This window comes from Cryptomeria japonica, chromosome 5 (genome assembly GCF_030272615.1).
Source record: "Cryptomeria japonica chromosome 5, Sugi_1.0, whole genome shotgun sequence".
Taxonomy (NCBI): Eukaryota; Viridiplantae; Streptophyta; class Pinopsida; order Cupressales; family Cupressaceae; genus Cryptomeria; species Cryptomeria japonica.
Genome location: NC_081409.1, coordinates 353,252,505 through 353,273,817, shown reverse-complemented (window position 1 = coordinate 353,273,817; position 21,313 = coordinate 353,252,505). Strand labels below are relative to the sequence as shown.

The 21,313-nt window shown below is 34.0% G+C and overlaps 1 long non-coding RNA gene across 1 annotated transcript; it reads left to right on the top strand.

The window, feature by feature from the left end:
• The first annotated feature begins 376 nt into the window (after nt 1–376).
• LOC131034225 (uncharacterized) lies at nt 377–4,205 on the top strand. Its single transcript, XR_009372619.1, has 3 exons — nt 377–546; nt 781–864; nt 3,892–4,205. It is a non-coding gene; the product is annotated as an uncharacterized LOC131034225 (long non-coding RNA).
• The last annotated feature ends 17,108 nt before the right edge of the window (nt 4,206–21,313 follow it).

The following is a 21,313-nucleotide window of genomic DNA, read 5'->3' as shown; positions in this document are numbered from 1 at the left end:
ACTATTGAGACAAGAAGAACCTTCTTTTGGTATGAAATTCAAGCTATTTGTAATAAGTAGCATCTTATGAAAAAAATGGACCTACTGACAACTAACTATTTTTTATAAGATATATTTTATATAAAATAATAGATACCTCTAAATCCTTGACTCTCCACCAAAAATTTGAAACTTAAATTTCTCACTCTAATATCAAATAACTAAAACAATTCTATGAATTTAATATAAAATCTTAGTCTCTCACACTATTAAAATAATAATAATAGTTGACCATTATTTGTGAGTAAAGAATTCAAAGCATATCTACTAGTCTAATTTATTTAAATATTCTCATTGACCGTGGATTTCATTTTCAATAAATCTAATCTGCTAAAAATATCTTTGCAGAAAAAATCATACTTTGGAAAGTGAGAGATAAAAAAATAGAATTTGGGGAAATGGTTCAATCCATACAGAATTTTTTGTCACAGCTGTTACTTGCCTTTATTCCTCACTTCCACTACTGCAAAACCGACGGCAGGTTACTCAGAATCGGGAAATTCAATGGTAAGCCTATATAAAAACAATTTTAATTCGCCGTTAAACCATGTTCAGGGCACCAGAAACTAGTATTTTCATGTAAAATGAAGCATAATCTTTTCTTCAGCTAAAGAATCTATAGTAGCTTTAGAATCTCGATAATTTTAGATCGAATTTCGTTTATTGTGAATAGATTGAAGCAGTACTGTGGGAGGATTGGTTTTGGTTCGTCTGATTTTCTAAAAATTTCTGCTGTGTTAGGTTTTCGTAATATCTTTTCTGCAATTTCTGCAATTTCTGATCTGTATCATTGACAGCACGATACAAATTGGGCAGACTCTTGGGGTAAGTATCTTCCAACGGTTTCTGTGAATTCATACGCGGTCTGATCACTTATTGTTGTGTTATGATCTTGGTTCTATGTTTTTGTTTATTTTCTTTTCTTTGTTCTTGAGATCATTTTTGTTTGATTTGGGGATTGTTTGTTTGCTTGATTTCCATTTTTGTTTGATTTTTATCAGAGGAGTTAAAAAACAAATTCACAGTTGCATCAAAGCATTTTCTTCATGTTCTCATAAAATTGAAGTTTTTGTGTAGAAAAAAAATTAACAGGTTTGTTTATGTATTATTCTGATTTTGTTTTGGATAAATTGTATTTGATATTTTTCACAATTGGGACAGCTAATTCTATTCTAACTCATATATTAGGAGGTAGAATAACGGATTGAAATTTGGAGTTTCAATTTGGTCTATATTTTGGTGTATCTGTTAATGAGATTGTGCTTAAATGATAAGGTTATTAGGTTTTAAGGATGATTGAATCTCTGAAGTGAGATCTTAAGTTGAAATTCTAAGTGATGGCTCTTGGATTTCTATTGTGGCTTCTTAGTTAAATAAAGTAGATTATGTGGATTCTAAGTTGAATCTCTTGAAGGGGAATCCTGTGACCTCCATTGATCGTTAAGTTAAATAAAGCAGATTGTGTGGGTTCTAAGTTGAATCTCTTGCAGGGGAATAGATTACCCTCTGACCTCCATTGGTCTTTAAGTTAAATAAAGTATATTGTGTGGGTTCTAAGTTGAATTTCTTGAAGAGGAAGAGATTCCCTTGTGATCTCTGCTGGTTTTTATGTTGAATATGTTGTAGAGACGTATAAGTTGGAGTTTCTATTTGGTTTATATTTTATATGTACCAATATCAATACAATTGTGCTTAAATGACAAGTCCATTAGGTTTTGAAAATGACTCAATCCATAAAGTGACATCGTAACTTGAAATTCGAAGTGATGGCTCTTGGACTTAATTGTGGCTTCCTAGTTAAATAAAGTAGATTATGTTGTTTCTCAGTTGAAGTTTCTATTTCATTTATATTTTATATGTACAAATGCCAATAGGGTTGTTCTTAAATGACAAGGCCATTAGAATCTGAAGATGACTCAATTCACGGAGTGACATCTTAACTTGAAATTCTAAGTGGTGTCTCTTGGACTTCATTGTGGCTTTCTAGTTAAACAAAATAGATCATATTGTTTCTAAGTTGAATCTTCTGAAGGAAAGGACATCTCCCTTGTGACCTTTGCTGATTTAAGTTGAATATGTTGCAGTGAGGAGTATCCTAGAGTAGCTTGTAGATTGGGTTTAAAAGGGGGAATTAAGGTGGGATTTTTAAATATATTTTTTATTTTATTCTTGAAAGAGGGATTGATGCATGCTAGTTTGTTTTTTGTCCTTTTGATGCTAGTATGTAGCAGCATGCCTTTTGATATTTTAGTTTGTTGTTTAACATGTTTTGTTTGTTTTCCCTTGTTTTATAATTTATAGTCTCATATATATAAAAGATCATATTCCTACATAAGGTTAAATTTTGTTTTTGGCTTGTAAATTTTTCTTAGAGGGGCTATATTGGATTGCATTTTCACCGAATTTTGATTGTTGACATGGTAGCCCAGTATTTGAGCTCATAGCTCTACTCCTTACAAGTGTTGCATGTTACAATATGCAACCTTTGCATTTCAAAATTGCAAATAATAGAATCTAAAAATAAAATAAAAATGTGTAGGTGGTTGTTTAAGAAGATTAATCTCATCGCCAACTAATGATGGGGTTCTAGAGTTTTGGTTAATAATTTTTTCTTGTAGATCTCACCGTCAACTAATGGTGGCGTTCTAGAGTTTTGGTTAATAATTTTTTCTTGGAGGGGTTATATTAGACTGTATATTCACCAAATTTTAATTGTTGACATGGTTTTTTGATATTTGATCTTATGACTCTACTCCTTACTAGTGTTGTATGTTACAACATGCATTCTTTGCATTTAAAATTGCAAATAATAGTATTGAAAAATAAAATAAAAATGTGTAGATGGTAGCTTAAGAAGAGTAATCTCAATGCCAACTAATGGTGGGGTTTGAAAGTTGGCAACAACTTTAGATAGATTAATTTATATATATTGTTTGCAAAATACAAGTGTAGTTATTGATCTATACATTAAATTGTTGTATGTGCTCGCCATGGGACCATAAGGTTTATCTTACTTTTTTCCAAAGATCTTGATTTATTGGTTGGACATATCATTTTTTTGGAATTTAATTGCTTTATTATGTATTTTTCAAGTCCAATTGGTGATACATTTGCAACTCAATTCAAAAGTTCACCTTATCTTTGAAAGTTAGTAGCTATGAGTATATATAAGAAAAATAATTAAATAATGAGTTCTTATATAAGGTCCACTTTTTAGAAGGAAAAAAGATGAATCATAAGATATTACTCTTGAAATCTAGAAAAAAAAATGAATTTGTTAACCCTGATTTGAAGTGGCTATAAATGTCACCGATTTTTTTAAAGTTCTTAATACTTCCACCACCTAATGAAATTAAGATGAGTTCAAAGACATGCTTGAAGAAAGTTTAGTTTATAGTACACGAGTGATCTCTAAGTTGTTGAGATGGTTTTGTTCCTTCCTATGATATTTAAGAATTTTCAGTAAGGATTTTAGTTCAACTAAAAATTTGGGATGCATATACAATTTTGTGTGGCAAGATGACTTAGTTTAAATGTAAAATCCTTCTAAGATGTTATTTGATCATTATATGTCAAGCTTAACAAAGAAATTAAAAGTTTGATTTTTTAAAAATATGTGTTTGTTTGAGTATTTTTTTGTTAGTTCTATTGGATTTGTTTTGTCATGTTGATAGTAAAAGATATGATGCTAATCTAAATAGTTGTGGCTTGGAATGACTTGTCAAAATACTAATGGATATTTTCATATTTTTTTAGATGTAGATATAGTTGTATTAAGTATTGTGAGTAAGTAACTTATCTTATCTTTATTACAGTCTAACTATTTTGTACCCACATGTGCTTATTTTTTAGGTGTAAAAGATATTTTAGCCAAAGAATCATGGACAAGGATGATAAAAATGTTGCGAGTATTTTGAAGTTCTCAATACTTTCACCACCTAATGAAATTAAGATAAGTTTAATGACATGCTTGAAGCAGATTTAGTTTCTAGTGCATGAGTAATCTCAAAGTTGTTGAGAGGGTTTTATTTCTTCCTATGATATTTAAGAATTTTTAGTAAGGATTTTAGTTCAACAAAAGATTTGGGATGTATATATAATTTTTTGTGGTGAGATGTACTTTGATCATTAGGTGCCAATTTTAATAGAACAATTAAAATGTTCATATATATATAGAGAGAGAGAGAGGTTGATTTTAAAAATATGAGTTTGTCTGTTTTTTTTTTGGTAGCTTTGTTGGAATTGTTTTGTTATGTTAATAGTAAAAAATATGATGTTAACCTAAAGAGTGTGGCTTGGAATATGACTTGTCAAAATCCTAATTGATATTTTTATATTTGTGAGATGCAAATATAGTCGTATATTAAGCTTTGTGGGTGCGTATTTTTTGTATCTATTGATAGGATCTAATATTTCGTTATAAAATGTCATTAAATGGTATTTTGTGATCTTTACAATGCTTTTGTTATTATAGCAGTCTAATTATTTTGCATCTACATGTGCTTATTTTTCAGATATAAAAAAATATTTCAGCCAAAGAATCATGGACAAGGATAATAATAATTGAATGTACAAGAAAATCATAGTGATGGCATTCTCTTGAATTTCCTATAGACACATTCCTTTCACCTTCTAAAATTTTAAATGCTAGTATTACATTCCTCACTAAATATAAATTGTAGGCTAAAAATGTTTTTTTGTCAAATTGTTCTTGACTTTAGTAATTGCTTACATATATTTTTCTTTATAAATTAGAGTTCCATGTGGGTGTTCTAATAGGATATTTGGCTTGTAAATTTTGTGATGAGGGAGATATATCCCCCTTACATTACAAGGAAAAAATTTATAGTTCATGATTAAGAGAAACTAGTAAGGTTTTATCCTTGTAGCAAAACATCAGAAGGGTTAGCAAGAGAAATAGTACAATCAAAATGACTTGATTCTTTTTTGGTAGATAGGGGAGATTTTGAGCTTTGTCTTGATAGATCAAGAGACAAGGAACTATTGTCAAGAGACCTAAAATTATGGAGAGGTGTTGATGGAGGAAAATTTTGGATATCCAAATGACCACCTCGAATATCAGAAAACCAAAAAGGTTCCTTTCCCTTCCTTATTATCCGCCAACCATCTAACACGATTGCATCTTTGTAAGAAGGGTTAATGGATGTTAATGGTTTAGTATTAATATTTGCAACATGTGGGAAAGAAATGACATGTTTTTGAGGGGTATAAACATTAGGTGACATAAGATTGAGGAGAGTTTCACAAAAGATATGAAATAGTTGATCTTAAACTTGGGGATTGAATAAACATATTCCTCTTGATAGGACAATCTATAATCAAGTGACCTTCTTGGCGAGAAAAAATAAGCATTAGGCTTATTTAAAGAGAATAAAGTTAGTGTAACTCAATTCTAGGGCCAATTAACTTAATATTCTCAAGAAGATGATTGTTCAAATCCACCTCAACACATACCCTAGGATGTAGCCTCAAGTTGAAAAATTTATGAGTTATTCTTGCACCAAATGATTTGTCTTAGTTGTGAAACTATTTCTCTCAAGAAGGGTCTAAAGAAAAGGTGTAAAAGGGAAGCTCAACCCACATTGTATAATGAGGTCTTAAGGAGCCTTTAAGAAAAAAAATCCAAAGTCCAAGATTGTAGATATCAAACTTGACTGCAAATAACCCAAGTACCATATTTTATCACAACTTGAGCATGTTCAATATATTTAAATATGCATGACACACAACCCTTTCTTGACCCTTTTAAGATTCTATTTTCCCCCTATTTTCCCAATTTAATTTAGATCATTGGGAGAAATTAGTTTTAGAAGGAATTCCTTTTAAAAATAAAAAGATTACAATCTATGTTGGCAATCATCAATACAATAAATTACTTCATCGAAAAGCATAAATTATAAGGTTTTACTTTCTTCATCACTATTTGAATCTTTCATTGCATTGTCGTCTCCTCCAACATTCCCTCCCATGTTAGCATATGTATGGTCAAAATCATCCACTCTATTCATGTCCCCATTTTCTTGTCTTTCCTTAGAATTTATCCACTAGTTTTAGCAACCTCAAATGTGTTCCCCCTTATATGGCTATTCATTTTTTCCAATTGATAGGAAACCGACATACTTTTATATGGATCTCCTCTAGCATGTTGTTCTTTTTCTTTAAGTCTCATGTTTCTTGTTCTTCTTCTATTAGTATTATTTTTTAAGTGTTGGACCCAAACCTAAGCGTATATAGAGTATAAAAAATCATGAGGAAGTGACACCAAAACTAGTGGCATAAAGCATCATCATCTAGTAAAAATGTCCACTAGATTTACTAAACACAAAGAAGAAAAGGTGGGACAAGAAAATTGTTGTTGACTCTCATGCCCAAGCCCATTTTCCTTGCAAACAACACATGCTTAATTAAATGCTTCTAGGTGAGGAAGCAACCTGAAAAACATGCATTTCCAACCCAAATTGTGCACCATCGAGTTTCAACACCATAGTGTACAGACACAATGTTGTAGAACCCTAATTTTTTTTATTGTGCACTTTTAGTTTCACTCAATGTGCTTTCTTTGCTTGTAGAACTCTAAAATTTTTCTTTTCTGCTTCATTTGTAGAAACCTACTATGTGCTTTCACTTGTAGAACCTTATTTGTGGTAAGATGCATTTGATCAAAATAAACCATTTCTAATTAAAATTTGTGAATATCATGCCTTGAAAGAAATGTGGGTCCTCTAGGCTAGAGCAAAGTGGTTTTTTTTTATTGTATTTTTATGATCTCTAAAAAATTTCTTTTATGCTTCATTTGTAGAAACCTACTATGTGCTTTCACTTGCAAAACCTTATTTTTGGGAAGATGCATGGGATCAAAATAAACCTTTGCTAATTAAAATTTGTAAATTCCATGCCTTGAAATTATAAATGTGTAATCCTCTAGGCTAGAGCAAAGTGGTTATTTTTTTATTGTATTTTGAAGATCACAATGGTGTCCTCATCAAGAAGTGGTTACCAATGGTGCTATGGCTTTAAGGAAGCCAAAGATAGCTTAGAGAGAATTTTTGGGAAATTCGCCAAAGTAGACCTTGTGAAAAAAATCTAAAGAATGTCAAGGAGGATGTCCTTTGTTGATTGTAGAGGCGATCAAGTAACTTTGGGAAATTCTCCAAAGTAGACCTTGTGTTAAATATCTAAAGAATGTCAAGGAGGATTTCCTTTGTTGATTGTAGAGGCGATCAAGGAAATTTTAGTTAAGGCTGGTTTCAAACTCTTATTGGGTGAATACTTGGTTGCCAACTTACGTAAGGTTTGAATTCCCTTGATCTTGTCAAAAGTAATTACTTTTTATTGGTTAGTTGTTCATGATAGAAGGTTTTACTTAATTTTTTTTTTTTAAGGAATGACTCCCCACACACCATCTTGTGTATTAGCTAAGTAAATTATTGAGTCTTATCTGTTGTTGGAATACTCCTTTACTTAGCCTCTTTGGATTTGGTAGTTTGAAACTTTTGATCAAGTTGAATACTAGTGTAGAATACTTCAAAGGTTGTTGAGAGATGAAAAGAGACCCCTAAAAACTTCATTGCTCAAATACTTGTAGAGATATGGGTTTCATGATATTTGGTAACAATCTTGATCGTGAAGGAATCACAGACTCTTCCAAAATATCTCAAGATCTTTAGGTCAAATTTGGAGGAAGTCACTTCATTCTACAGAGACAAAAAGTGTTGGCCATTTGGTGGAATTGATTATGTGTTGCATTGATGTTTTGTCATTGATGCCAACACTAGCTATTTGGATGCTTTACCGACACCCTTCTGGTCCCGATAGGTTGAGTGGATTCTTGTTGTTTTGGATCCAGCATGATCCGGTGGGCTCTGGTATAGCTTTGTGATGGAATTGGCTTGTTCATGATACTCATGCTCATATTGAGTCAGTTGGTTTTGGTCTGGTGATCGGATGCTATCCTGCTTGCTTAGAAGCTTAGTTTCTAGTTCCCGCGAGGGTTTCACCGGTAGAGCTTTTGATGAAGATCTTTGATGAATTGCATAAGTGGTGTTGGTGCAACTTCTGGTGGAGTTTCAGGATGCTGTTGGTGATCATGTTCGAGACTTGGCGGATAGAGATCATTGTTGTAGTGTGTGGACCTATACTGGGTCCCGATTGATCTAGGTTATGGACCGACTTTAATGTAACATGTGGATTGGACCTCTCAATGTGTTTTCGGGATGTCTTATGTGTTGGATATTATTTGTTTGGTCTAAGACCGACATGGTTTGTAATTATGTAATTGGTTTATTATCGGGTGGCCAACCTAATTATTTATGGTCAAGGGTTTATATATATAGATGTAAGATCTCATTGTAGATCATCATGGTTATGTTAGAGGTCATGGTCAAGGAATGTAATGTGTGAATAATGTAATATCATTTAGGTAGAGGATTTGGTCAATCATTGGAGATCAAATTGGGTTTATGTAAGAAGATTCAGTCCTCCGGTATTGAGCTTAACTAGAACTGTACTCAGACATAGGAGATGCTATCTTTTGCAGTTCAACACTTCTATGGATTGTAGTCTAGATTTCTATGTATTCAGTGAGGCTCCTTTTGTGATGAGGAGTGTGCTCTAGGCTATTGACCTTCCTGCAAGTGTAGGCCCCTCAATTGTAATTCACATACTTACTGCAGAAGTATTATCTGACTGTGGGTAGGCTTCCCACCATGGTTTTTCCCTTTACCGGGTTTTCCACGTATAAATCTTGGTGTCATGTGGATGGTTTTTATTATGTGATTATTGTTTATGCTTAATTGGTTTAATTGTTATTCTGATATTAATGTTTTGGGTTCTAGTATTAAATTTTTAAATTGCTAATAGTTCTGGTAATCTGTGACAACTGATTCACCCCCACCTCTCAGTTATCTTTCGGTTATTTGAACTGTCTAACAATTCGTATCAGAGCTTTGGTCCTCTCTGCAGAAAACTTAACTGCTTGAGGAAGATCCTATGGAAACTAACAATTCTAGTTCATCCAATTCTTCTGGAGCTATCTTTCGGAGGGATATTCCGAGGCTTGATGGAACAAATTACATAGTATGGAAGATTCAGATGGAGACTCATTTGAGATGTCTTGGCAAGGAGATTTGGGAGATCACACAGAATGGTGTCACACATTATAATACGAGATCTGACAATCCTCCTCTGGCAAACATGGACAAGGAGCTTGAGAATTATTGTAGAGCAACAAAAGCCCTCTTGTGTGCACTTTCTGATCAACAAATAATGGGATTAACCGACAAATCATCTGGAAAGGCTATATGGGATAAGTTGGAGACTCTTAATGAAGGTGACCCTACAGTGAAGATTGCTAAACTTGATGGTTACTGGGTGAGATATGAAAACCTAAAGATGGAAAAAGATGAAAGGATTACTGCATTTACGGAAAGGGTAAATGAGATTGTTATGGGAATTCAATGTTGTGGTGGAACTCTGAGCGAAGATGAAATTGTTTCTAGAGTCCTGAGAGCCCTACCACTAGCTTACAAAATGAAGGCTACTACTATTAATGAGTTGAGAACAATGGCTAATACATCTGTCAATAGAGATACTTTGGTTGGGAAACTATCTGCTTTTGAGCTTGAAGAATTTGGACCTTTTGGCGCTGTGAAGTTTGAACCTGCTTTTCTTGCATCTACATCTACAATCGGTAAGCAAGACTAGAAAACTTTGTATGCAAAGGAATTAGAAGATATGAAGAGAGAAGATGATGAGTTTGAGCAACTTGAAGCACTATTTGCTAGAAGAGTACCTAAAGGACCGGTAGGAAGTAAGTATGAAGGAAAAGCATCTTTTAAATGTTTTGCATGTAATAAGATTGGTCATTTTGCATCTAGATGTCCTGAAAGGAATTCAAGATTTGAAGAAAGAGCTAGAAGATAATTTAAGCCTAACCCTAGATATCAGAACAAGTACAATTACAAGAAAAACATAGACAAATCATGCTACATAGAGGATGAGGAAGGCATTACTGATTCTGATGATGAACCGACATAAGACTCTGCTAGTGGTTCCGACAATGGGAAGGAATGGGTGTTCCTGGCTATCAAGGAAGATGATCCGGCACTAGAAGTGAATGTACCTGAAGAGAAGACACTTGCTGCTGAAATTGAAGACAAGTATGAATGGGTAATTGACATCGGTTGTCCACATCATATGACTGGAGATAAAGGGAAGTTTCTATCTTTGCAAGAATTTGATGGCAGTCTAGTTAGTTTTGGAGATGACAAAGCATGTATGATCAAAGGAAAAGGAACTATATCATTGGATGGTAAGAACAATACTGACAATGTTTATTTGTTGAAGGTTTCAGGCATAATATTTTGAGTGTAGGACAATTGGTAGATAAGGGATTTCAATTACAGTTGAATGATGGAAAATGCAAAATCATTAACAGATCTGGTTTTGCGATTGCAACCGGTACACAGAAAAAGGTAGTATATTTCATTTGAACTTCGGTGAGAAGACATGTTTGATTACATAGATTGATGAGAGTTGGCTATGTCATAAAAGGTTGTGTCATGTGAATTTTGATTGCATTGTGAAGATCAGTTCAACTAAGGCAGTTAGGGATATACCTAAGATTATGAAGCCCTATAATCTGGTATGTAAAGAATGTCAAATGGGTAAACAAGTCAAAACCTCTTTTAGGATTATACAAGATAAATCAAATGATGTTCTTGATCTTATTCATACTGATTTGTGTGGCCCTGCTAGAGTTAAAAGTTTTCAAGGTGATAAATATTTCATGCTAATCATTGATGATTATTCTAGAATGATGTGGGTTACTTTTCTAAAAAATAAATCTGAAGAATTTGAAAAAGTTTAAAATCTTTAAGGCTAAAGTGGAAACTGAGACAGGATTGAAGATTAAATGTATGAGGTCAGATCATGGTGGAGAATTCACATCCGGTGAGTTTAATAACTTTTGTGAGAATCATGGTATAAGAAGACAATTTTCTGCTTCCTAGACACCTCAGTAGAATGGAGTTGTGGAAAAGAAGAATAAAACTATCTTGGATGCTGCTAGAACAATGATGATGGAAGCTATTCTACCTCATATCTACTAGAGAGAAGTAGTGAGCACAACAGTTTATACATTCAACAAAGTACATATCAAAGGAGAAACCGATAAGACACCTTATGAATTATGGTTTGGCAATACACCTACAATTAAGTATTTCAGAATTTTTGGTAGTAAATGTTATATCAGGAGAGATGATATCATTGGGAAATTTGATCCTAGATGTCATGAAGGCATATTTCTTGGTTATTCTAATGAAAGCAAAACATATAGATATTATAACAAGAGATTGCAGAGAATTGTGGAGAGTACTAATGTCAAAGTAGATGAGATGAACAGAAGTCAAATCAGAGTTTATGAGAAGGAACCGACAGTGGAAATGATTATATCTGAACTGGAAGAACCTTTACCGGAGCAGAGAGTTGAACCAGTTACTCGGGCAGTATCAGAGAATTCTACAGTAACTAAAGAATAGGGAAGAGGAACAGAAAGTCAGAAGACTCCTAGGTATGTGAGATTGAATCATTCAGAAGATCAGGTCATTGGGGATAAGAGCAATGGAGTGATGACAAGAAGAAGACTAGAAACTAATGAGATATATTTAATTTCATAACTTGAATCGGTATCAGTAATTGAGGCATGTAGAGATGAACATTGGTTGAAAGCTATGGAAGAAGAATTAGATCAGATTGAGAAAAATAACACATGGACCTTGGCTCCCCGACCTAAAAATAAAAATGTTATTGGAACTAAATGGATTTTTAGGAATAAATTGAACGAGGATGGTCAAGTTATAAAGAATACGTCTAGATTGGTTTGTAACGGATATTATCATAAGGAAGGAATTGATTATGGAGAGACTTTTGTAGCTGTAGCGAGGATTGAAGCTATAAAATTATTTCTTGCCTATGTTTCTTATAAAAACTATGAGGTTTATCAGATGGATGTTAAATGTGCATTTTTGAATGGGGATCTTGATGATGAAGTTTACATTGAGAAACTTGATGGTTTTTCACTATCAGATGATACAGATATGGTTTTCAGGTTAAGGAAATCTTTATATGGATTGAAACAAACACCTACAACTTGGTATGCAAGGTTGGATAAATATCTTTTGAAGCTTGGTTTTACTAAGGGCAGTGCTGACACTAATTTATATTATAAAATCATTGATGATGATATACTGATTATTGAATTATTTGTTGGTGACATTATTTTGGAGGTGAAGATAAGTTATGCATAGAATTTTCTAAGAATATGGAGAAAGAATTTGAGATGTCTATGATTGGTGAGATGAAATTTTTCTTAGATCTGCAGATCACTCAGACTGACAAAGGTATTTTCATCTATCAAACTAAATATGCTAAGGAATTGTTGAAGAAATTTGGTATGGGAGATTCTAAACCGATAAGTACTCCTATGGTTACAAGTGAGAAATCGACAAGAAAAGACGTTTCACCATCGGTAAATCCTACAAGATACAAATCTATGATTGGAGGTCTGCTTTATTTGACTCAGACTAGGCCTAACATTATGAATGTTGTTTGTATTGTTTCAAGATTTCAGAGTGATCCTAGAAAAAATCATGAGATGGAGGTGAAAAGGATTTTGAGATACTTGCAAGGTACATCAAAATATGGCTTGTGGTACCCTAAAGATGATAACTTTACTTTATGTGCATATACAGATGCTGATTGGGCTAGAGATGTTGATGATTGGAAAAGTACTTCCGGTAGAGCTTTCTTTCTTAGAAAGAAGTTGGTTTCATGGATCAGCAAGAAGTAGTCACGTACTTCTTTATCTACTTTTGAAGTTGAGTATGTTGTTGCTGCTACTAACTATACACAATTTTTATGGATGAAGTAAATGTTGAAGGATATAAAGGTGGATTGTGATGCACCAGTAGTTATTCACTGTGATAACTCTACTGCTATTGATATATCAAAGAATCTAGTATTCCATTCTAAAACAATGCACATATCTATCAAGTATAACTTTTTGAAGGAGAAAGTGGAAGCAAATGAAGTTAGACTAGTTTATGTGAACACTAAAGAGAAAATTATAGATATTTTCACTAAACCTCTACCCAAGGAATCATTTGAGTACCTAAGAGACAGATTGGGAGTTTCTGCCCCTCCGGTAGAGACTTGATTGATGCGGTTTGGCATCAGTCCAACATGCATTATCAGAGATACTATTCATTCCAGAACTGATGTGGTATGCTACTACTCAGGGGGAGTAGTCGGCCTTATGATTTGGTGGTTTATGGTTTTGCTTTGATATTTTTGTCAGATTTCTGGCATTGATGTCAAAGGGGAAGTGATATCGATGTGAAAAAGAAAGAGAAATTCAGAGCTTTATAGAGATATTATTCACAGGGGGAGAGATATTGATATTCAGAGCTATATGTGGGATATTTTTGGTTGTCTTCCATTGGGGGAGACTTGTTTGGCATTTCATGGTACTTAGATGTTTTTCAAATCTAGTATTGCCATCAATGCCAAAGGGGGAGATTGTTGGCTATTTGTTGGAATTGATTATGTGGTGCATTGATGTTTTGCCATTGATGCCAACACTAGTTGTTTGGATTCTTTATCGGCACCCTTCTGGTCCCGGTAGGTTGAGTGGTTTCTAGTTAACTTGGATCTGGCATGATCCACTAGGCTCCGGTATAGTTTGGTGATGGAATTGACTTGTTCATGATGCTCGTGCTCATATTTGGTCAGTTGGTTTTGGTCTGGTGATCAGATGCTATCATTCTTGTTTAGGAGCTTGGTTTCTGGTTCCGATGAGGGTCTCACCAACAGAGCATTTGGTGGAGATCTTTGATGAATTTCATAAGTGGTCTTGGTACAGCTTCTGGTAGAGTTTTAGGATATTTTTGGTGATCATGTTCGAGACTTGGCGGATGGAGATCATTGTTGTAGCGTATGGACCTATACTGGGCCTTGGTTGATCTAGGTTATGGACCGACTTTAATGTAATGTGTGGATAGGACCTATTGATGTATTTCCGAGATGTCTTATGTGTTGGATATTACATATTTGGTCTTAGGTTGACATGGTTTATAATTATGTAATTAGTTTATTGTCTAGTGGCTGACCTGATTGTTTATGGTCAAGGGTTTGTATATATAGATGTAAGATCTCATTATAGATCATCATGGTTATTGTTAGAGGTCATGGTCAAGGAATGTAATGTGTGAATAATGTAATATCATTCAGGCAGAGGAGTTGGTCGATCATTGGAGATAGAATTGGGTTTATGTAAGAGGATTTAGTCCTTCGGTATTGAGCTTAACTAGAATTGTACTCAGGCATAGGAGATGCTATCTTTTGCAGTTCAACACTTCTCCGGATTGTAGTCTAGATTTCTACGTAGTCAGTGAGGCTCCTTTTGTGATGAGCAGTGCGCTCTAGGCTATTGGCATTCCTGCAAGTTTGGGTTCCTCAATTGTAATTCACATACTTACTACAGAAGTATTATCTGACTATGGGTAGGATTCCCACCATGGTTTTTCCCTTTACCGGGTTTTCCACATACAAATATTGGTGCCATGTGGATGGTATTTATTTTGTGATTATTGTTTATGCTTAATTTGTTTATCTTCTATTCCGGTATTAATGTTTGGGTTTCAGTATTAAATTTTAAATTGCAAATGGTTCTGGTAATTTGTGACAACTGATTCACCCCCCCCCCCCCCCTCTCAGTTGTCTTTCGGTTATCTGAATTGTCTAACAGGTGTGAAATCTTATAGATTTTTTATCCTATCATTAGAGATGTCTACTTTGACAAAGATATCTAGTTTGATGATGTCATTTTGAGTATTTCCCTAAAGTTTTGTAAGAAAAAGTGTTTGTCATTGTTGCTAGGTTACCTTGAACTAGGCTTTTTTCTTCTTCAAATTTTGGTTATGCATCTAAGTTTTCTCTTTTAGGATTTGTATTCACTCTCTCCAAAATTTGTCACCTGCACACACAAGAGGGGAAAAAGGTGTTGGGTTGATAAGGCTTTTCCTAGGTCAAACCTCGGGATTGGAATTAATCCTTGAATGAAATAGAAAAAATAAAAAGAAGCTCTGAAGTAAAATGTTGAATACTATACCTTGAGCTTTATGTTGTTGATGATGATGCAATTCTCTTAGGATATGACCCACAAATGTTGATGCAATAACATGAAATTACAAGACATAAAGAGAATCAATCAGGAAAACACAATTGCATGAATATTGTTGCAACTTCCTTCTCCATAATACTCATATTTGAAGAATATTTTATCTTGAGGGATATGGTGGGATGAAGTGATAATAAGATGTCATGTGTGTATGTTATGAAATGAATTAGAAAGATTCTCTTAAAAATCCTTCTCAAGGTATTTCATAAATTAGATTGATCTCCAACCATCATATTATAATATCAAGATCGAAAATCAACTAGTGTGAACCGATGCATCTACATATTTAAAAATGGGCCCAATCTGGAGGGGCAAGGGCACCTAATGCCCTAGTCTACCTAGAAAAGGGTGAAACAAAGGTGGCTCAGGTGCACACAGGATCAAGATAGAGACTCAGATCACCATATGATCATATGACAACAATTTTGTAGTGCAAAGTTAGAAATAGGCTTTAAAAAGAGCTAGGAGGAGACACACTAAGGAAAGGGCACAAAAAAGAGTGTGAAATTGTAAGGGGTTAAAATTTATGACACTAAATTTATATTTGAAAACAATCATATGCTCATAATTGTTGCTAAATATCTCTCATTTAGAAACTTTTGGGGCTTCAATTAGGCTCATACCATAACATTTTGTGGTGCATTTTTTAGAAGTGCATAATCTTTTGTCTACTTTGCAATGGTATAATCAGATTGATCTCATTTTTACATAAATTGCACCTTCATTTATATGGCCAAATTTGGCATTTGCATGACTAAGATCAAATCAACTTCATTGTTTTGGGCAAGTGGTAGTTGTAATTACATGAACTAAGATAAAAAAATACTTCATTGTTTTTGGCAAGTGGTAATTGTAATTGTATTAGTGCCAACGAAAATTTTTTTTACTATGGCCAAGCATAGTAAAAAAATTGTACACTATAAATGTCTTCACTTTTTCCATATGCCTTTTTAATTTTAAGGGCAATTTTTTTAGTAAAACCTGAAATCCTTTCTTGTAAAAGAACTTCTAAAGGAAAATAGGAATAGAATAACATAGTTACATATATTTTTGGAGGGGATGATTGATTGAGTAAATTTAGGGGGAATCTTCTTGTGGTTGTGGTTTTATTCATCTTGATTTGTGTTTTCTCCCTCTTACTTCATTATGGATAAATCTTCAATTCCACTTCTTGTTAGATAGTTCAAATAACCGGAAGACAATTGAAGGGGGGCATGAATCAATTGTCACAAATTACCGAAACCATTAGCAGTTTAAACTTTAATATCGTAACCCAAAACATTAATACTAGAATAGAAGATAAACCAATTAAGCATAAACAATAATCACAGAATAAATACCATCCACATTACACCAAGATTTGTACGTGGAAAACCCGGGAAAGGGAAAAACCATGGTGGGAAGCCTACCCACAGTCAGATAATACTTTTGCAGTAACTATGTGAATTACAATTGAGGGGCCTACACTTGCAAGAAGACCAACAACCTAGAGCGCACTGCTCATCACAAAAGGAGTCTCACTGACTACATATAAATCCATACTACATTCCAGAGAAGTGTTGAATTGCAAAAGATAGCATCTCCTATGCATGAGTACAGTTCTAGTTAAGCTCAATACCAGAGGACTAAATCCTCTTACATATACCTAATTCGATCTCCAATGATCGACCAACTCCTCTCCCTTAATGATATTACATTATTCCCACATTACATTCCTTGACCATGACCTCTAACAATAACCATGATGATCTACAATGAGATCTTACATCTATATATAAAAAACTCTCGACCATAAACAATCAGGTCGACCACCAGACAATAAACCAAATACATAATTAAAAACCATGTCGGCCTAGGGTTAAACAAATAATATCCAACACATAAGACATCCCATAAATATATAAATAGGTCCTATCCACACGTTATACTAAAGTCGATCCATAACCTAAATCAACTGAGACCTAGGATAGGTCCACACGCTACAACAATGATCTCCATCCACCAAGTCTTGAACATGATCACCAACAACATCCTGAAACTCCACCAGAAGATGTACCAACACCACTTATGCAATTCATCAAAGATCTCCACCAAATGCATTGCTGGTGAAACCCTCGCTGGAACAAGAAACCAAGCTTCTAAGCACGTGGGATAGCATCCGATCACCAGACCAAAACAAACTGACAAAATATGAGTAAGAGTATTATGAACAAGCCAATTCCATCACCAAACTATACCAGAGCCTACTAGATCATGTCGGATCCAAGTTAACTAGAAACCACTCAACCTACCGAGACCAGAAGGGTGCCGGTAAAGCATCCAAATAGCTAGTGTTGGCATCAATGACAAAACATCAATGTAACACATAATCAATTCCACAAAATGGCCAACAATCTCCCCCTTTGACATTGATGGCAATACTAGATGTGAAAAACATATAAGTACCAAGAAATGCCAAACAAGTCTCCCCTAATAGAAGACATCCAACAATCTCCGATATATAACAATATCAATATCTCTCCCCTTGTGAATAATATCTTTGTAAATTTCTGAATTTCTCTTTCTTTTTCACATCAATATCACTCCCCCTTTGACATCAATGCCAGAAATTTGACAGAAATATCAAAGCAAAAACATAAACCACTGAATCATAAGGCTGACTAGTCCCCCTGAGCAGTAGCATCCCACATCAGTGCCGGAATGAATAGTATCTATAATAGTGCATGTCGGATTGATGCCAAACCGCATCAATCAAGTCTCTACCGGAGGGGCAGAAACTCCCAATCTATCTCTCGGGTACTCAAATGATTCCTTGGACAAAGGTTTAGTGAAAATATTTGCAATCTACTCTTTAGTGTTCACATAAACCAGTCTAACTTCATTTGCTTCCACATTCTCCTTCAAAAATTTATACTTGATAGATATGTGCTTTGTTTTAGAATGAAATACCATATTCTTTGATATATCAATAGCAGCAGAGTTATCACAGTGAATAACTACCAGTGCATCACAATCCACCTTTATATCCTTCAACATTTGCTTCATCCATAAAACCTAGTGTACAGTTAGTAGCAACAACAACATACTCAACTTCAGTAGTAGCTAAAGAAGTACATGACTGCTTCTTGTTGATCCATGAAACCAACTTCTTTCCAAGAAAGAAATCTCTACTGAAAGTACTTTTTCGGTCATCAACATCTCCAGCCGAATCAGCATCTGTATATGCACATAAAGTAAAGTTATCATCTTTAGGGTACCACAAGCCATATTTTGATGTACCTTGCAAGTATCTAAAAATCCTTTTCACCGCCATCTCATGATTTTCTTTAGGATCACTCTGAAATATTGAAACAATACAAACAACATTCATAATGTCAGGCCTAGTCTGAGTCACAATAAAGCAGACCTCCAATCATAGATTTATATCTTGTAGGATTTACCGGTGCTGAAACATCTTTTCTTGTCAATTTCTCACTTGTAACCATAGGAGTACTTACAGGTTTAGAATCTCCCATACAAAATTTTGTCAACAATTCCTTAGCATATTTAGTTTGACATATGAAAATACCTTTGTCAGTCTGAGTGATCTACAAACCTAAGAAAAATTTCATTTCACCAATCATAGACATCTCAAATTCTTTCTCCATATTCTTAGAAAATTCTATGCATAACTTATCTTCACCTCCAAAAATAATGTCATCAACAAATACTTCAATAATCAATATATCATCATCAATGATCTTATAATATAAATTACTATTAGCACTACCCTTAGTAAAACCAAGCTTCAAAAGATATTTATCCAACCTTGTATACCATGCTCTAGGTGCTTCTTTCAATCCATATAAATCTTTCCTTAACCTGCAAACCATATTTGTATCATCTGATCGTAAAAAACCATCAGGTTTCTCAATGTAAACTTCGTCATCAAGATCCCCATTAAAAAATGCACATTTAACATCCATCTGATAAACCTCGTAGTTTTTATAAGCAGCATAGGGAAGAAATAATCTTACAGCTTCAATCCTAGCTATAGGTGCAAAAGTCTCTCCATAATCAATTCCTTCCTTCTAAGAATATCCTTTACAAACCAATCTAGCCTTATTCCTTATAACTTGACCATCCTCATTCAATTTATTCCTAAAAACCCATTTAGTTCCAATAACATTTTTATTTTTGGGTCGGGGAACCAAGGTCCATGTGTTATTTTTCTCAATCGGATCTAATTCTTCTTCCATAGCTTTCAACCAATGTTCATATTTACATGCCTCAACTACTGATACCGATTCAATTTTTGAAATTAAACATACTTCATTAGTTGGCAGTCTTCTTCTTGTCATCACTCCATTGCTCTTATCCCCAATGATCTGATCTTCTAAATAATTCAATCTCACATACCTAGGAGTCTTTTGACTTTTTGTTCCTCTTCCCTGTTCTTCAGTTACTATAGAGTTATTTGATATTATCAGAGTAACTGGTTCAACTCTATGTTCTGGTAAAGGTGCTACCAGTTAAGATATAATCATTTCCATTGTCAGTTCCTTCTAATAAACTCTGATTTGACTTCTGTTCAGCTCATCTACTTTGATATTAGCACTCTCCACAATTCTCTGCAATCTCTTGTTATAACATCCATATGCTTTGCTTTCATTAGAATAACCAAGAAATATACCTTCATTGCATCTAGGATCAAATTTCCCAATGATATCATCTCTCCTAATATAACATTTACTACCAAAAATTCTGAAATACTTAACTGTAGGTGTATTGCCAAACCATAATACATGAGGTGTCTTATCAGTTTCTCCTTTGATATGTACTTTGTTGAATGTATAAACCATTGTACTCACTGCTTCTCTCTAGTAGATATGAGGTAGACTAGCTTCCATCATCATTGTTCTAGCAGCATCCAAGATAGTTTTGTTCTTCCTTTCCACAACTCCATTTTGCTGAGGTGTTCGGGAAGCAGAAAATTGTCTTCTTATACCATGCTTGTCACAAAAGTTATTAAACTCATCGGATGTGGATTCTCCATCATGATCTGATCTCAAACATTTAATCTTCAATATGTCTCAGTTTCTACTTTAGCCCTAAAGATTCTAAACTTTTCAAATGCTTTAGATTTTTCTTTTAGAAAAGTAACCCACATCATTCTAGAATAATCATCAATGATTAGTATGAAATATCTATCACCTTGAAAACTTTTAACTCTAGTAGGGCCACACAAATCAGTATGAATAAGATCAATAACATCATTTGATTTATCTTGTATACTCTTAATAGAGGTTCTGGCCTGTTTACCCATTTGACAATCTTTACATACCGGATTATAGGGCTTCATAATCTTAGTTATATCCCTAACTACCTTAATTGAACTGATCTTTACAATGTAATCAAAATTCACATGACACAACCTTTTATGCCATAGCCAACTCTCATCAATCTGTGTGATCAAACATGTCTTATCACCAAAGTTCAAATGAAATATATTATGTTTTGTCTTTGTACCGGTTGCAACCTCCAAACTAGATCTGTTAATGATTTTGCATTTTCCATCCTTGAACTATAATTGAAATCCCTTAGCTACCAATTTTCCTACACTCAAAATATTATGCCTCAAACCTTCAACATAATAAACATTGTCAGTATTGTTCTTACCATCTACTGATATAGTTCATTTTCCTTTGATCATACATGTTTTGTCATCTCCAAATCTAACTAGACCACCATCAAATTCTTACAAAGACAAAAACTTTCCTTTATCTCTAGTCATATGATGTGAACAACCACTGTCAATTACCCATTCATCCTTGTCTTCAATTTTAGCAGCAAGTACCTTCTTCAATTACATTCTCTTCCAATGTTTGATCATCTTCCTTGATAGCTAGGAATACTCATTCCTTCCCATTATCGGATCCACTAACAGAGTCTTCTGTCAGTTCATCATCAGAATCAATAATTCCTTCCTCATCCACCATGTAGCATGATTTGTCTTTGTTTTTCTTGTATTTATACTTG